The sequence below is a fragment of the Desmodus rotundus genome, chromosome 9 (assembly GCF_022682495.2).
Source record: "Desmodus rotundus isolate HL8 chromosome 9, HLdesRot8A.1, whole genome shotgun sequence".
In the NCBI taxonomy this organism is placed as follows: Eukaryota; Metazoa; Chordata; class Mammalia; order Chiroptera; family Phyllostomidae; genus Desmodus; species Desmodus rotundus.
The window spans coordinates 77,027,335-77,043,467 of NC_071395.1; the positions used below are offsets into that span (position 1 = coordinate 77,027,335).

Genomic DNA, 16,133 nt, shown 5'->3' on the forward strand with positions numbered 1-16,133 from the left:
TTGGCTTGGTGATCTTTTGAAGAAAGTAATCTTTGAATATTTTTCACGAAAGAGCTAAGTCTGTTATGCTTAGGGAATAATGGTTGTGCGCACTGAGCCTACAGCCAGATAATGAGAAACAGCACACTCGGTGGGTACTCACTGAAGCTGGGATTAATCACTGGTGGTGGTTTAAAGGGTCTCCAGGAGTCATGAAATACTGATGCGAAGGGAATGTAAGAATGATTATGTAATTGGAAATCTGGAATGACATGAGCAGAGAACATGAAACTTACCCAGAAATGGTTATATGTGGGTGTAAAGAACATAGGGATGTGGCAGGGGGCTTTGTAAAGCAAATGAGAAGCTTGGATGTTGCACAATAGGTTTTTAGAATGTTAATACAGATACCCAGGTATCTCCTCTTTTATTTAAGTAGCACATGTTCATGGTAGGTAGTTACAGACCCATACACAGTGTGTGAATATATGTACCTAAAATTGACATAACACTATAGTTTTGTGTTACATGGGTGTTGAATTTTATAAATGAAGAGGACAGTCTTTGCCAGTCACTTATGCTGTGTTCTTCCTTGGACCCGAAACATACCTACTTACTGCCATAGACAGCGGAGCGTCCACCCAGAGTTAAATAAAGGAACCTACTCCAAAGGGAGTCAACTTTGGCATTCACACGCTTAACTGCAAGGTGATAAAAAAATGTTTCGACACTCTACCAAAAAATAAGCTGCCAAAACAGTGTTTTAAAAAAACATTGAGTGTTGGGTTCCTTTACATAGCTTGGAGTGCTCATACCAGTTTTTATATTTGTGACCCTGATCTTCAGATTAAGTTCTATTCATCTTACAGATATGAAGAGAGAAGAGGCCCCTCCATAGACGAAAATGTGAAAATAGTTCTAATTTTGGCAAGAGGAGGGTAAGAGTTTGGAGCTCTGCTGCCACAGGTATCCTGAAGAAAAAGAAATGGGGGAATAAGGTGGGAGGCAAAAAAAAACTAGTCATCAAGGCCTGACTGGTGTGGCTCAGTGGACTGAGTGGCAGCCTGCGAACCACAATGTTGCTTCCCAGTCAGGGCATATGCCTGGGTTTCTGGCCAGGCCCTCAGTTGAGGCATGTGAGATGTGATCTCTCACACATTGATGTTTCTCTTCCTCTCTTTTTCTCCCTCCCTCCTTCCCCCATTCCCCCCTCCCCCTCTCTATAATAGTAAATGACTACATCTTTAAAAAAATGCAGACAACTGTAATTGAACAACAACAAAATAATTTTAAAAAAAGTCATCAAGAAGTGAGGTTCAGCCCTGGCTGGTGGAGCTCAGTGGATTGAGCACGGACCTATGAATCAAAGGCTTGCTGGTTCAGTTCCTAGTCAGGGCACATGCCTGGATTGTGGGCCAGGTCCCCAGCAGGGGGCGCGTGTGAAGCAACCACACATTGATGTTTCCCTCCTTTCCCCTCTCTTGAAAAATAAGTAAAATCTTAAAAAGAAAAAGAAGTGAGGTTCCTGCCCTGTCCAGGTGGCTCATTTAATTAGAGTGATCCCATACACCAAAAGGTTTCGGGGTCAGTCCTTGGTCAGGGCACTTCTGGGAGGCAACTGATTTGAGGTTTCTCTCTCCCTCTCCACCCTCCCACCCCCTTCTCTCTCTAAAAATAAATATATCCTTGGATGAGGATTTCTTTTAACTGAAAAGAAGTGCGGTTCAAAGAGCAGTGAGGATCCTTGCAGGGGTGTCCAACCTGTGGCCCATGAGCTGCATGCAGTCCGGGATGACTATGAATGTGGCCCAACATCAAACCTTAAAATGTGTGGCCCAAGATGACTCTTCTTCCAGTGTGGTGCAGAGATGCCAAAAGGTTGGGCACCCCTGCTAGGGATACAGAATGAAAGCAAGCAGAAGTAAATGAGCTGTCAGTCTTGCTGTTGGTTAAGGGGATGCCTCCAATATTTCTGTGGTTGGCCTGATTTGCCTAGATTTTAGACCTGTGTCGAATCCTAGGCAAGTGAGCACTCAAATATTGACTAAATGTTTAAAGGTGAACTGGCTTGGCAGGACCTTTTCTGTTTTCCCACTTTGAATGGGGGAGATTATGGACATTCTAGCTGTCTGGGAATGGAAAGGAGCGATTAGACGTGAAGGTTCACTGGTTCAAAGCCTTCCTCTGTCCCTTTAGAACTTGATGGAGTTTCTAGCCTCATTTCAAGCTGGTGGGCTTCTCTAAGGTTCTGAGTACCAGCAGGGCAACTAGGAGAGTGGAACACGGAGGTGAGGTTACAGGCAGGTTCGTCCTCCTTTATGCTGGAAAAATCTGTTCTGAGAGTGAAAGTGGATCTGGTACTGTGTAAGAGTGTATAACACTGCTGGTTAGATACATCCGGACTTAGCCTAGCGTTTCATGTACTGCAGGATGGAGCTTCGTATGGTCACTCTGCCATTCGTGCAGCTTCCTGTACTGACTCAGTGCTACCTTGCTGTGCTCCTAGGCTTCCAGCCTGACTTTGGGTTCCCGTAAGCCCTTTGTAGCTCGGGGCTCTAACAACGGTTTGGCTGCCTTGCTGGTGGTGCCACAGTGTCCAAAGACTGCCAACAAGAGGTGATAGCAATCTTAACCTCAGTCATCATCATTTTGTAATTTTTTTTTTTTTTGAGAAAACATCATATGAACTCAAAGATGCCTACTGCCACAGAAAAGAGGTACTCTTAACATCCATTATCACCAAGCGGGTTTGACTATATTTTCTTGGCTATCTGGGTGCTTCAATGACTAGAATTTTTTGATCAGATTACAGTAGTTCTAAGTGTGGTAGCTCCTGTGGAATAGACTCTGCCCTTGTGGATCTTATGCTCTAGGAATAACCATACCCGTAACTCCTAAGTGTTTCTAAGTGTTTCAGTCAAGGTCACCAGACACAAAGCTTGGTGAGCAGATCACACCTTTTTGTGAGTAACCAGTAGAAAAAGCGCCCCCTTCCCCTTCCCCTTCCCCTGTGCTGGTTTTGCAGACAACAGTGTGGTTTAGGTCACAGCCCCTCTTGCCACCTCAACCGGGTGTCCCTGCTCCATGCACAACTACCCGGCACTCAGTAAACATTGGCTTTGATTATTCTGCTTAACATTCAAGTTGGAGGCCCATTTACAGACGTCCCTGTCCACAGCCAATTCATCCCCAAGTCCTGTCAGCTCCGCCTCCCAAATACTTGCTGTTGCACGTTTGTAGACCTCCCCACCAGCTCCCAAGCAGCCATCATGCTTCCTGTGGACCACTGGGACAACCTTCCTGATTATTCACTTTCCCCAATCTATCCCTTACAGAGCAACCAGGATGATCTTCCCACAAGGTAAACTTGGTTGTGGAACGAACTCCCTGGCTTAGAAAGCTTTCTGATGGTCTCCTCTCGATCCCAGTGTGCATTCCATAGGGTAGCCTACACTCCGCGATGGCCTTTTCTTCCATCTTACCTCCACCTCCGTGCTTTTGGCAGGCTTTCCTTCCAGCTCCTCACTCTAAGAAACCCTCCCTCTCCCACCTCCCTACCACAACTGTTACTTACCAGTTTAAATGTCCATTCCTCGGAGATGCCTTCCTCGAACCCCCAAATCCCATTCATAACCACATCATTCGCCTAGACAGCACTCCTCTCAGATCATAATTATGTATTTCTCTGGTGATTACATTCCATCTCCTCAGGCTATATAAACCAGCCCTAGCAGGACAGGAGCCGCATCTCATTTGCTCATTACATCTCCAGAGCCCACACAGGACCTGTTCCACAGCAGGCAATACTTATTTGTCAAATCAATGTTTTCCTTAGCAGGGTTGTGTCCTCAGCAAGGGAATAGGGATCTAGCTGGTTACCTCTCAGCTGCTCCCTCCCCCCCCGCCCTGAATCCCAGATCCTGTGTATGTTCAAAGAACGTAGGTTCATTTTTAATATTGGCCAGAGTAAAAGCCATTTAGGAAGGTCCTTCCATTGCAGAAATATGGAATGCTTTTCAAAGCCCAGCCTTAAGGGTTTGGGTGCGTCCCTGTGGCGAGGTCCCTTTTCCTTTCCACAGAAGGGGTGGTGACTGGATCACGTAAGAGTGGAGCTATACTCAAACCATGAAGATTATTCACTTGCATCTTATTTTTAATTCCTAGCTTTAGCCATACTTTCAAACAGTCCGGATCCTGTGACCTGAAATGTCAGTTATAATGAAAGTGGCTCAATATGCCCTAAATGCTATCCAGAGTAATCACTCATCCTGTCATTATCTAGGTCTTTCAGAATATGTAGCCCTCAGGCAGCAACTGAAGAAGGCAACTAGCAGGAGCGGGTTCCTTGTGAATTCTCTCCACATTATGGTGAGGGGGCATGACCCCATGCTGACCAATGTCAAGGTAGGCTGGAAGTTGAAAGAAGTGGCCTGAGTCTTGGACCCAAATCCTTTTAGGAGTCTTGTGACGTACCATGTTTTGCCATGCATAATGTGCCTTTTTTGCCCAAGTTTTTGAGGGGAAAAACAAGGATGCGCATTATGCATGGGTACACCAATGGCAAAATCCCATGTACAATACACCAAAACGTGGGTGCGCATTATACACGGGAGGGCATTCTGCACGGCAAAATACAGTGACAAGGAAGAGGAGACAGCCAGATCCCATTCCCCAAAAAAGAATGTAACAAGAGGAAGTGGTTTATTTAAATTCTTCGACCACATCTTTTCTCCCACTAGAATCAAGTTCTTCCCCCTACTTTTACTTTTTCTTTTGAATAAAAAATTGCCCTAGTTTCTCATTTCCCTTGTTGGGCATGCCTGTGGGATTAGGTTTGTGTCTAGACCAGCTAGTTGCTTCTTGTTCCTTAGCAAGCTCTGCCATATGATCAAGGGCAGTATTTTTTGTTGTCATGGCAACTGACGTTTACGTAAGCAAAGACTCGGGGGAACATTTGTTTTGGAATGATTTGTGGTAAATTTTATCTTAATGGAAGGCTATAACACCAACTCCATGGGCTAGCAGCTAGGATTTTGAACCACAGAATGGACTTTTCCTCTTCCTTTTAATGAGATCTATTTGATAGGGAGCACCTTGGGCTATCAAACTGCAATACCTAGAAAAAATTAGTGTGATGATCTTTAATTCTGTTCTTAATCACATTTTCTGTAGCAGTTCGGATGTGGTGTGTGTGTGCGCGCCCGTGCCTGTTCTTCTAAAGCGAAGGTTATTGATCCAGAATCATTTGACCCGCATGGGACCCGCAGATAGACCTCATAAAGACCTCATAAAGGGTGTGGCAGAGATTGCTCACTCAAGTCCCTGTTGTCTTCTTCTTGTACACACTGCTCAACTGCATTTCCCAGGCTCCACTGCCATTACATACGACTCTGTGACTGAGTTCAGCCAATGGATTGTGCAGAAATGTCTGCACCACTTTCAGGCCTGGCCTGTAGAAACCTCCCACAGGTGCTCCTCCTCCCTGTTCCTTCCCATCAGGCTGGAAAGCAGAGGACACCCCGGACAGACCCTTCATCCCCCTGAGCCCTAAATGACTGCATACTGCATGGAGAAGGGCCTCTCCAGCTTAGTGACTGGCTTAGTTAGCAAAAAAATAAACTTGTGGTCAGCCATTGTATGTTTTCAGGTCTAATAGTCACAGCAGTTAGCATGCTCTTGACTTACCGTATATACAAGGGAGTTGATTTGGAGAGGTGAGAGGTTAACTAACCGGCAGGTTATAACCACATGATGCCAAAGCTTTGTAGAAATCTGTAAGTTGGTTCAGGCACCTCAGATAAACTTTTTTAAAAAAGTATAAGCGCGTCCCATATGACACCTGACATTGAAATTTAACTGGGCATTCTGTATTTTCATTGGCTAAATCTGGCAACTTCATCCCTGGCCTGTTCTTCGAGAAGCACTGCTGCAGGGCTGCCGCTCTTTCCTGCAGTGGAACCGAATCCCTTGCGAGGCGCGAATGATCCGTACCGGGACAGCAGGGGCCAAGCATCTCATTCCATGGCTCACGTGCCTGTCATCTTTGGTGATTGCCCGGAGTGAAGTCCCCCTAGTCACCTCTCATTTTGTTCCTGGCATCCTCAAGCTGTTCTGAGTCTTCCCTTCCCTGACCACACATGCCCCCATTTTGGGACTTGACTCTGTCTTTGAAGCCCATGCCATCCACCCTGCCACACTCCCTGCCCTCTTTACTGCTGTCACCAAATCTTCCTCTCATGTATTAAAGATTTTGACGTCTGACTCACAGTGTTTCTTCACCCAAGCTTCTGCTACCATCTGAGGTGGCCCATTCATCTGCTTGGCCTCTCATTTTTTTTGAGCATCTCAAGTCCATTGTCTAGTACTGTTGCATCCCTGGAGTCTTACACTGACCACTACCTTCTAGTCTTCCAGCTCTCACTGTTTTCCCAAAACCTTTGTTCTTCCATCTGGAGGGAACTTCTAGTTCCTAACTCCTCAATAATCAGCCACCTCCTATCCTTCCTTTTTTTTTCAACTTGTTAACAAATATATAAAGTATTGTCAGGTCTTAGATACATCCAACTGCCTACTGGACGTCTCCATTTGGACGTCCTGAAGGCACTCACACTCAACATATTACAGAGAAATACAAATATCGTATGATTGCACTTATATGTAGAATCTTACGAACTAACAAAGTAGGAGCAGACTCAGATACAGAGAACAGACTGGCAGCTGTCAGAGGGGCGGATGTAGGGAGGCTGGATGAAAAAGGTGAAGGGATTAAGGGGAAAAAACCCTCATAGACAACAGTATGGTGATTACCAACGGGAAAGGGTGGTGGGGGGAGGTAGGAGAGGGTAAAGGGGAATAAATGGTGATGGAAGGAGACTAGACTTGGGGTGGTGAACACAATACAATGTATGGATGATGTGTTATAGAATTGTACACATGAAACATAATTAACCAATGTCACCCCAATAAATTCAATTTAAAAAGCTCAACATATTTCAAACTGAACTCATCCTCCCTTCCCCTATCTGCTCTTCTCCAGAGATTCCCTATTTCGGTGTCTAGCACCATTTGGCCAAGTCAATCATCTGGGGACATTCTTTCTTCCTTCCTTTTTTTCGTCTTCCCATTTCTAGTTATTTACCAAGCCCTAACTCCTAAGCATCTAAAGTCAATCCACTTATCTCTGTCCCCACTGCTGCTGCCAGATGAGATGTCATCTGGATGATCTGAACAGCCACCCAACTGGTCTCCTGCCTCTAGTTTTGTACCCTCTTTTTTTTTTTTTTTTTTTTTTGTCAAACTGAAGCCCTAGTGCTCTTCCTGTAATACATACTGGATTAGGTTCCCCTTCAGCAGATATCTAAACTCCTGCAAGGGGATACGGAGCTCTTCATGTTCTGGTTCCTGCTTCTGCATACAGCCTCGCCTCTCCACGCTCTCCCTCCTGTACTCTGGACTCTAGCCATACTGAGTTTCTTGTCTTTTCTTTACCTGAACCACCTACTCTCCCCTCCAGCCTTTTGAACAGTCTAAACCTCTATCTGGCTCACCTTCTCCCTCACCTTATGTAAGCTCTAGTGCCAGTCTTACATGACTCTAATTTGGATTAGATGCCCCATGTCCTCTCTTGGCAATATGTGCTTATTGTTTTAACATCACACTGAACTGAAATTGCCTGTGTGTGCGCCTGCCACAAGACCAAGACAAGACTGTTCACTGTTATATCTCCAATACCCAGCCTGGCTTGACACAGCAGGTATCCAGGGTATGTATGTGAAACAAGGGAAAAACAGGGTAGGTGGGCTAGAGGTCACCAAAAGCAAACTGAGTGGTGGGAGTAACAACCCTAGGGACTTAAGAAAATTATCAGTTCGCTTTTGCTATAAAATAAACCAGGCCAACTCTTAGTGGCTTAGAACAAAAATCATTTATTCATTTCACAGTTCTGCAGTTCAGCACTTTAGAGTGGGCTCAGCTGGGCAGTTCTTCTGTCTGAGCTAGTCTTGTAAGTGTGAGGTCAGCTCCTCATTTTCTGGGGGCTGGCTGGTCTTGGATGGCCCTCAGCTGGTACAGTTTTCTCTCTGCTTCCTATGATCTCCCATCCTCCAACAGGGTAGCCTGGATTAGATCTCATGGCTGTTGACAGGATTCCAAGAAAACAGGCAGAATCACACAAGGTCTCCTAAGGCCTTAGAATGGACACGCTATCAATTCCACTCTATTGTATTGATTAAAGGAAGTCACAAGGCCAGCCCAGATTCAAGAAATGAGGAGATAGACTCCACCTTTTGACGGGAGGGCCTGTGAAGTCATATGTACAACAGGAAACTCACAAGAAGCACCACCTCTGAGGCATTCAAATTAAAAAAAAAATCAAACCTGACTCTAATTCAGCTGTCAGTTCACAGGACATATGAGGAATAAAGGAACAAGTTAAGTAACAACAAGAAAGTGAAGAAACAATCTAGGATGTGAGATATACAACATAAATGGCTTAAAAAAGAAAGAAAGGGAAATTTGTTACGGATAAAAGAAACTTGTGAGACCTATCAATTGAGACCCTGTGTGAACTTAGCTTTTATCAGGTAAACCCATAAGAAAAAGACCCTTGAGACAGTCATGGCATGTTGAACATGGATTGGATATTAGATAATATTACAAAATAAATGTTCATCTTCTTGGGTGTAATAATATTGTGGTTGTATAGCAAAATCCGTTAGTGATATTACAGGAGGCAAAATAATGGCCTTCCACCCTGACTAGTGTGCTCAGTTGGTTGGGCGTCGTCCTGCCAAGCCAAAGGTCTCCAGTTCAATTCCCAGTCAGGGCACGTTCATGAGTTATGGGTTGGGTCTTGGTCGGGCTATGAACGAGAGGCAACCAATGGGTGTTTCACACATCAATGTTTCTCTCCCTCTTCTCCCCTCTCTCCAAAATTAAAATAATAATGGTCTTCCAAAGATGTCCACATCCTAATCCCTGGGGCCTGTGATTATGTTATCTACGTGGATGGCAAAAGGGCTTTTGCAGTTGAGATTAAGAACCTGGACACGGGAGGTTGTCCTGACGGGCCCAAAGCAACCACAAGTGTCTTGACAAGGGGGACGCAGGCGGGTCGGAGTCAGAAAAAGGAGATGTGACGATGGAACCAGAGGTTGGCACGGGGCGCTAGAAGAAGGAGGAAGGCACAAAGAGCCGAAGAATGCGGGCCGACTCTAGAAGTGAAATGGCAAGGAAACAGACTCCGCCCTAGAGCCTCCAGGGGGAGTACAGCCCTGCGGACACCCTGATTTTAGGTCTTCTTACCCCCCAGAACTAAGATAATAGATTTGTGTTGTTTTAAGCCTCAGCCACAAAGCCTGTGGTAATTTGTTACAGTACTAATAGGAAAACATTACAAATATCTTCATGAATACAGCCGCTTGGTTCACTGAATTATTTTTAGCACAACTTCCAGGAGTAGGATTTCAGTGTCACAGCTATTACCACATTTAAATGTACTGCTTTCCAAAGAGTGTGTGTCAGTGCTCAACACTGCCAGCAGAGCAACCTGGAAAGTATGGACCCTTATTCAAGTTTTTATTTATTTATTTTTAAAGATTTTATTTATTTATTTGAGAGAGAGGAAGGGAAGGAGAAAGAGAGGGAGAGATACATTGATGTGCAAAAGATACATCCATCAGTTGCCTCCGCCGCACCTCCAGCTGGGGCTCCGGCCTGCAACCGAGGCATGTGCCCTGACTGGGAATGAAACCAGTGACCTTCCGGTTCACGGGCCGGCACTCAGTCCACTGAGCTGCACCAGCCATGACCATTATTCAACTTTAAAATATATATATATATATATTTATTTATTTTTAGAGAGGGGAAGGGAGGTAGAGAGAGAAGGAGAGAAACATCAATGTGTGATTGCCTCTCATGCATCCCGCCATGGGGGAACCGGCCCTCACGCAACCCAGTCATGTGCCCTAGACTGGGAATCGAACCTGTGACCCTTTGGTTTATAGGCTGGTATTCAATCTACTGAGCCACACCAGCCAGGGCTCAACTTTGTAAATGATAATTTAGACTATCTAACCACTATGCTCTACACCTGAAACTGAAAATTATATTGAGTCATGCCCTGGCTGGTGTGGACCAGGTCTACAGGTGGGGGCATGCGAGAGGCAACCTATCGATGTATCTCTCCCACATATATGTCCCTCTCCCCTTTCTCCTTTCCTTCCCCTCTCTCTAAAAATAAATGAATAAAAATCTTTAAAAGTTATGTTGAGCCCTGGCCAGATACTCAGTAGGTTAGAGCATCGTCCCAATACACCAAGGTTTTGGGTTTGATCTCCGGTCAGAGCTCATACAGGAAGCAACCAATGAATGCATAAAATAAGTGGAACAATAAATCGATGTTTCTTCCTCACTCTTCCTTCCTCGCTGTCCCTAAAATCAATTTGAAAAGTATATCGGCACCACTTTATTTGTATATTTTTATTACCAATGAGAATGAAGATATTTCCCTTAAGTTTCCTCATGAACGAATGATCGGGTTATATCATATTTTTTTGGATTTACTACTTATTAAAAAAGTCAGTGTTTAAATTTATTGATCTCAGAGAAGGGAGAGACAGAGAGAGACAGAAACATCATACGTGCGCTGACCGGAGATCGAACTCAGAACCTGGCGAATTGGAATGTTGCTCTAACCAACTGAGCTACTGGCCAGGAAAATAGTCAACTTTTACGTCTATTGCTGAAAATGCATCCTCTACCGATCTGACAGATATTTGACTCTATTTTGTACTAGTATTCTATAAGTTCTTAAACTTTGTTAAATTAAAAAAATAATTAATGAATGGCCAAAAGCGTAGACCTAACTTCTTTCTTTCCTTTTCTTTTTTTTTTGCTTTCCAATATAAGCATTTATTTCTTTCCTTTTTTTAAATTGTACTTTTCAATAACATTTTACAGTCAGTATTATTTTATATTGGTTTCAGGTGTATAGCAGAGTGGTTAGGCAATCATATACTTTACAAAACGTTCCCCCTGACATACAGTTCCCAGCTGGCGCCCTACATGTGTGTAGTTACTACAGTATCATTGGCTATATTCCCTCTGCTGGACTTTACTTCCCCGTGACCATTCTGTCACACCCGTCCGTACTTCTCAATCCCTTCACCTTTTTCATCCAGCCCCCCAACCTCCCTCTCCTCTGCCAACCATCATCAGTCTATTCTCTGTATCTATGAGTCTTACTTTTTAAAAATTATGTATTAATTGATATTTAGAGAGAGAGAGAGAAACAGTGACGTGAGAAAGAAACATCGATCGGTTGCCTCCCATACTCACCCTGATCTGGGATTGAACCCGCAAACTGGGTATGCACCCTTGCTTGAGATCGAACCCACAACCTTTTGGTGTACAGGACGGTGCTCCTAACAACTGAGCCACTTGGCCAGGGTGATGAGCCCGTTTCTGTTTTGTTTTTTCATTTATATTCTTCAGCTTCCACATGTGAGTGAAATCATATGGTATTTGTCTTTCTCTGACTGTCTCATTTCACTTAGCATAATACCTTCTAGGCCCATACAAACTTACCATTGCAAATGGTAAGATTTCATTAGTTTTGATGGCCGAGTAATATTCCATCGCATAAATATACTGCAGCATTTTTATCCACTCATCTATTGACGGGCAGTTGGATTGCTTCCGTTGTTTGGCTATTGTATAGACCTAATTTCTTACTAATGTACTATTGTCTTCAAGCCACTTATTTATAATCTTATTCGTATGTCATGGAATCTTGAGAGGTGTGGAAGTGAAGGGTTTTACAAGTGACTTGGAGAACAGAATGTTAATCCAAGATCAGCCACAGAAGTAGAAGGATGCAGATGCGGTGGATTGCTCGTGGGCCCAGGTGTCGCTGGGCACCTGACAGGAGGGTGGAGGAGAGGGGGAAGGGCCGAGAGGAGGTGCCAGGGGGGCCATCTGCGCTCCCATCTTTTGGCACGATAAGAATGTGGGTATTTTCTTGAGGGTTAAATGGACAAGACAGTAAGTTGATGAGCTGAATCTGCTTGCCTGTAGCCTCCCATGGAGGGAAGCCCTGCAGAACCCTCCAAAGAACTCACACGTGTCCCCGGGTGAGCCAGTCACTGGCTGCCTGCCATACGTATGTATATATGTAGATATATACGTGTGTCTATAACTAAGAAGAAGTTATTCCAGCAATGCAAATATGATTCAATATTGGAATATTTATTATTATAATTAGCTACACTTACTCATTAAAGAAGAAACCATAGTTCATAAAAATAGAGCCTGAAAGAGCATCCAGTAAAAGGCAACATTCACTTTTTTTTTTTTTTAAGATTTCATTTATCCATTTCTAGGGGGAGGGGAAGGGAGGGAGAAGGAGAGGGAGAGAATCATAGATGTGTGGTTGCCTCTTGCACGCCCCGAACCAGAGACCCAGTCTGCAACCCGGTCATGTGCCCGAGTGGGAATTGAACCTGCAATCCTTTGGTTCGCAGTCTGGCGCTCAATCCACTGAGCTATACCAGCCGGGGTGAAGTCAACATTCGCTTTTAATAAACACTCTTTACCAAATTAGAAATAGAAGGATCTCTTTAACTTAATTAAAACAACTATCAGGGCCCTGGCCGGGTGGCTCAGCTGGTTGGAGCATTATTCCATGCACCAAAAGGTTGCGGGTTTGACTCCCGATCAGGGTGCATAGGAGCAAAGAGTTGATGTTTCCATCTCACAGATGTTTCTCTCCTTCTCTTTCTCCCTCCATCCCTCTTTCTTAAAAAACAAAACATAAAAATAGATGAAAAAATCAATAGATATATCCTTGGGGGATGACAGATAAGTAAGTAAGTAAATAAATAAATAAATAAAAATTCAGTAAGGACGTTGGATGCATAACTATTCAAAAATCATTAATTCTCATATACAGGGTCGAGAAGAAGAAATGCCTGCTTGAGTGTGGTTGGTAGGGCAATAATATGGGTGTAATAATTTGTAGTTTTAATTTGAACATTTCACCAAAGATATCATTGGTGTGCTTGAGTGTGTGTTATGTTACAGAATCACATGCTTATGATTTTGTAATAAAAGATTTTATGATAAAGGAGGGGCGTTATTTGTGCCCCACCCTGCATGCCAGCAGTAACAGTCCAAACTTAAAAGCAAGGGGAGAGCCCATTCATAGTATCAATAGTCTCCTAAATACTTGTAACCAAAATTATCTGGAAACATGTAAGACCTCTATACATCTAACTATACAAATATAAGTAAGATCATACAATATAAGCTTGAAGAAAATTACAGAAATGTATTTGAGTGGGAAGACTCATCTGGAGTCAAAGCTTTCCAATTCTCTCCTAATCTGTAAATTTTGGGCAACCGCTATCAAAATCCAAATGGATCCTGCAGGAACTTTTCAAGTTAATTCTCCAGTTCATTTGAAATGAGTTGAAATTTTGAAGAAAAAAGGATTCTACCACATATGAAGATGTTCTATAAAGCTACTCTAATAAATAAAATACTGAAATAAGAATAGACAGATCAATGGAAATAAGCAAATTGTAGAATCAGACATAAGAAAATTTGGTACTTAGTAAAGATAATGGCATTTCAAATCAGTTGGGAAATGATGGGTTTATTTTTAATGGCATTAAGCCTATTGACTTTTTTTGGTATTTTTCCTTTGTTCCTTTTTTTAATCTCTCATATTGATTTTTTTTTTAAAGAAGAAAAGATTTCTGCCCTGACCAGGATGGCTCGGTATGTTGGGCACCAACCTGCAAAGCGAAGGGTCGCCAGTTAGGTTCCCAGTCAGGGCACATGCCTGGGTTGTGACCCTGTCCCAGGTCGGGCATGTGCAAGAGGCAACCGATCAATGTTTCTCTCACACATTGGTGTTTGTCTCCCTCTCCTTCTCCCTGCCTTCCCCTCTCTCTAAGAATAAATTAATAAAATCTTTTAAAACAAGATTTCTACCTAACACACAATTTCAAATATATTAAAGATCTAAATGTTTAGCCCTGGCTGGTGTGGCTTGGTGGATTGAGTGCCAGCCTGTGAACGGAAAGGTTGCTGGTTTGATTCCCAGTCAGGGCACATGCCTCAGTTGCAGGCGGGCCAGGTCCCCAGTCGGGGGATGCATGAGAGGCAACCATACATTGATGTTTCTCTCCCTCTCTTTCTCCCTCCCTCCCCCTCTCTCTAAAAATAAATATTTTGAAAAAAAATCTGAATATTCAAAGCAAAACTATAATAGAACAAGAAGAAAGTATAGAAAGATATTTTTGTATTGTTGAATGTCTGGAAGGTTTTTTATTTTATTTTATTTATTTTTAGAGAGGCGGAAGGGAGGAAGAAGGAGAGGGAGAGAAACATCAATATGCCTCTCGCATGTTCCCCACTGGGGACCTGGCCCATGGCTGGGCCCTGAGTGGGAATCGAACCAGCGACACTGGTTCAAAGGCTGGCATTCAATCCACTGAGCCACACCAGCCAGGGTGAATTTCTGGAAGATTTTTAAATAATGACACAAAGTTGAGAAGCCCAAAAGGATAAAATTGAAGAATCTAACTATAACATATTTGAAACTTCTTTAATTTAAAAGGCAGCATAAAGTTAAAAGACAAATGGCAAAGGAGAAGAAAATATTTGAATCATATATAACAGCCAAAAGGTTAACATCCATACAATATAAAGAATTCCTACAAATAAGAAAAATACTCAGTAGAAAAATGAACAAGAATAATAATAGATAAGTTAGAGAAAAACGTGTATGATAAAATCCTCAAACTCATTAAGAACCAAAAAAATGCAAGTTAATGACACATGACTCCCATTTCACCCATCAAATTGTCAAAAATTAAGAATATGATAATATTCTGTGTTGGTGAGGATGTGGGAACCTGGCAGTCTCAAATACTATTTGATTACTCATATTAATTGGTTTAATATTTTGTTGAAATTTAAATGGCTTCACATTTATTAATGAACCAACCTACTACTGAAGGAAAAATAATCCAGTTCTCAATAAAACGCCAAACTGTCCCGACAGCGGTGGTCTTCTCAGTGACTTCAAGAGGCAGACGACACAAATAGGGCACGAATATGTGAGGCATCTCTGATGTGCCCTTCCTTATAGACCCAGGTGGGTTCTTCTCCGATGTCTCCTCTTGGAGTTGTACCTGATTTTATTACCAGTTTTCATCGGAATCCACGGGGGAGTGGGCCGATTCTGCTTTTGTTTCTTGGCCAGCAACCTCTTGATCCTGAAAATCTAGTGAGAAGATGTGGGGAAGAACAAACCTCACGGACCACAATGGCGGGGAAAGGGGTGGTTTAATATTTTTGAAAGGAAACTTTACAGTGATCATAAAAAACTGCATGCACAGGAGGCTTCTGGGCCTTGAGTAGTATTCTGTTTCTGGAAGGTGATGCAGTCAACATGAGTTACCGTCGTTCTGTGAAAAGCTCATCTGTGCACTCACGATTGGTGCACTCGTCTGTACGTTGCAATGCAATATAAACTGTAACAAATACATGTGCGTGCTCTTTGACTTAATGATTGCTCACCCGGAAATGCTCTTGTGTATGTGTAAAGGGGTTTCTAGCGGTATTATTTATGATGGCAAACCATTTTGAAGATCTGAATTGTTTATCAATAGAGGATTGATTAAATGATGTAAAATCCATACAAGAGAATAGCATAGTTATTAAAAAGACCAAAGTAGCTTTATAGGGACTATTGTATTGGAAAGAGATTCATGATATACTAAGTGAGCAAAGCAATCTGAAGAACAATATTGTATCGGAAGTTATTTTTATTTCTTTTAGTTCACCTTTTTATCCTCCAAAAGTAACACGTAATCAAAGATATGTATGGCCCTGGCAGGATATCTCAGTTGGTTAGAGAGCCGTTCTGCTACAACCCAAGGTTGCAGGTTCCATCCCCACGCAGGGCACATGCAAGACTCGACCAAAGAATGAATAAATAAGTGGAACAACAAATCAATCTCTCTTTGTCTCTCAAATCAATAACAAAAATTAAAGATATTTATGAACACATACACAAATCTGAACATAAAATACCTGTAACCCTTAAACAAAACTTATTTAACTTTTTAAAATCTTTTTTTTTT

The 16,133-nt window shown here is 42.8% G+C and overlaps 1 pseudogene; it reads right to left on the reverse strand.

Moving 5' to 3' along the window:
- Nucleotides 1–15,119: 15,119 nt before the first annotated feature.
- LOC112308700 (large ribosomal subunit protein eL39-like) lies at nucleotides 15,120–15,470 on the reverse strand (annotated as a pseudogene).
- Nucleotides 15,471–16,133: the final 663 nt, after the last annotated feature.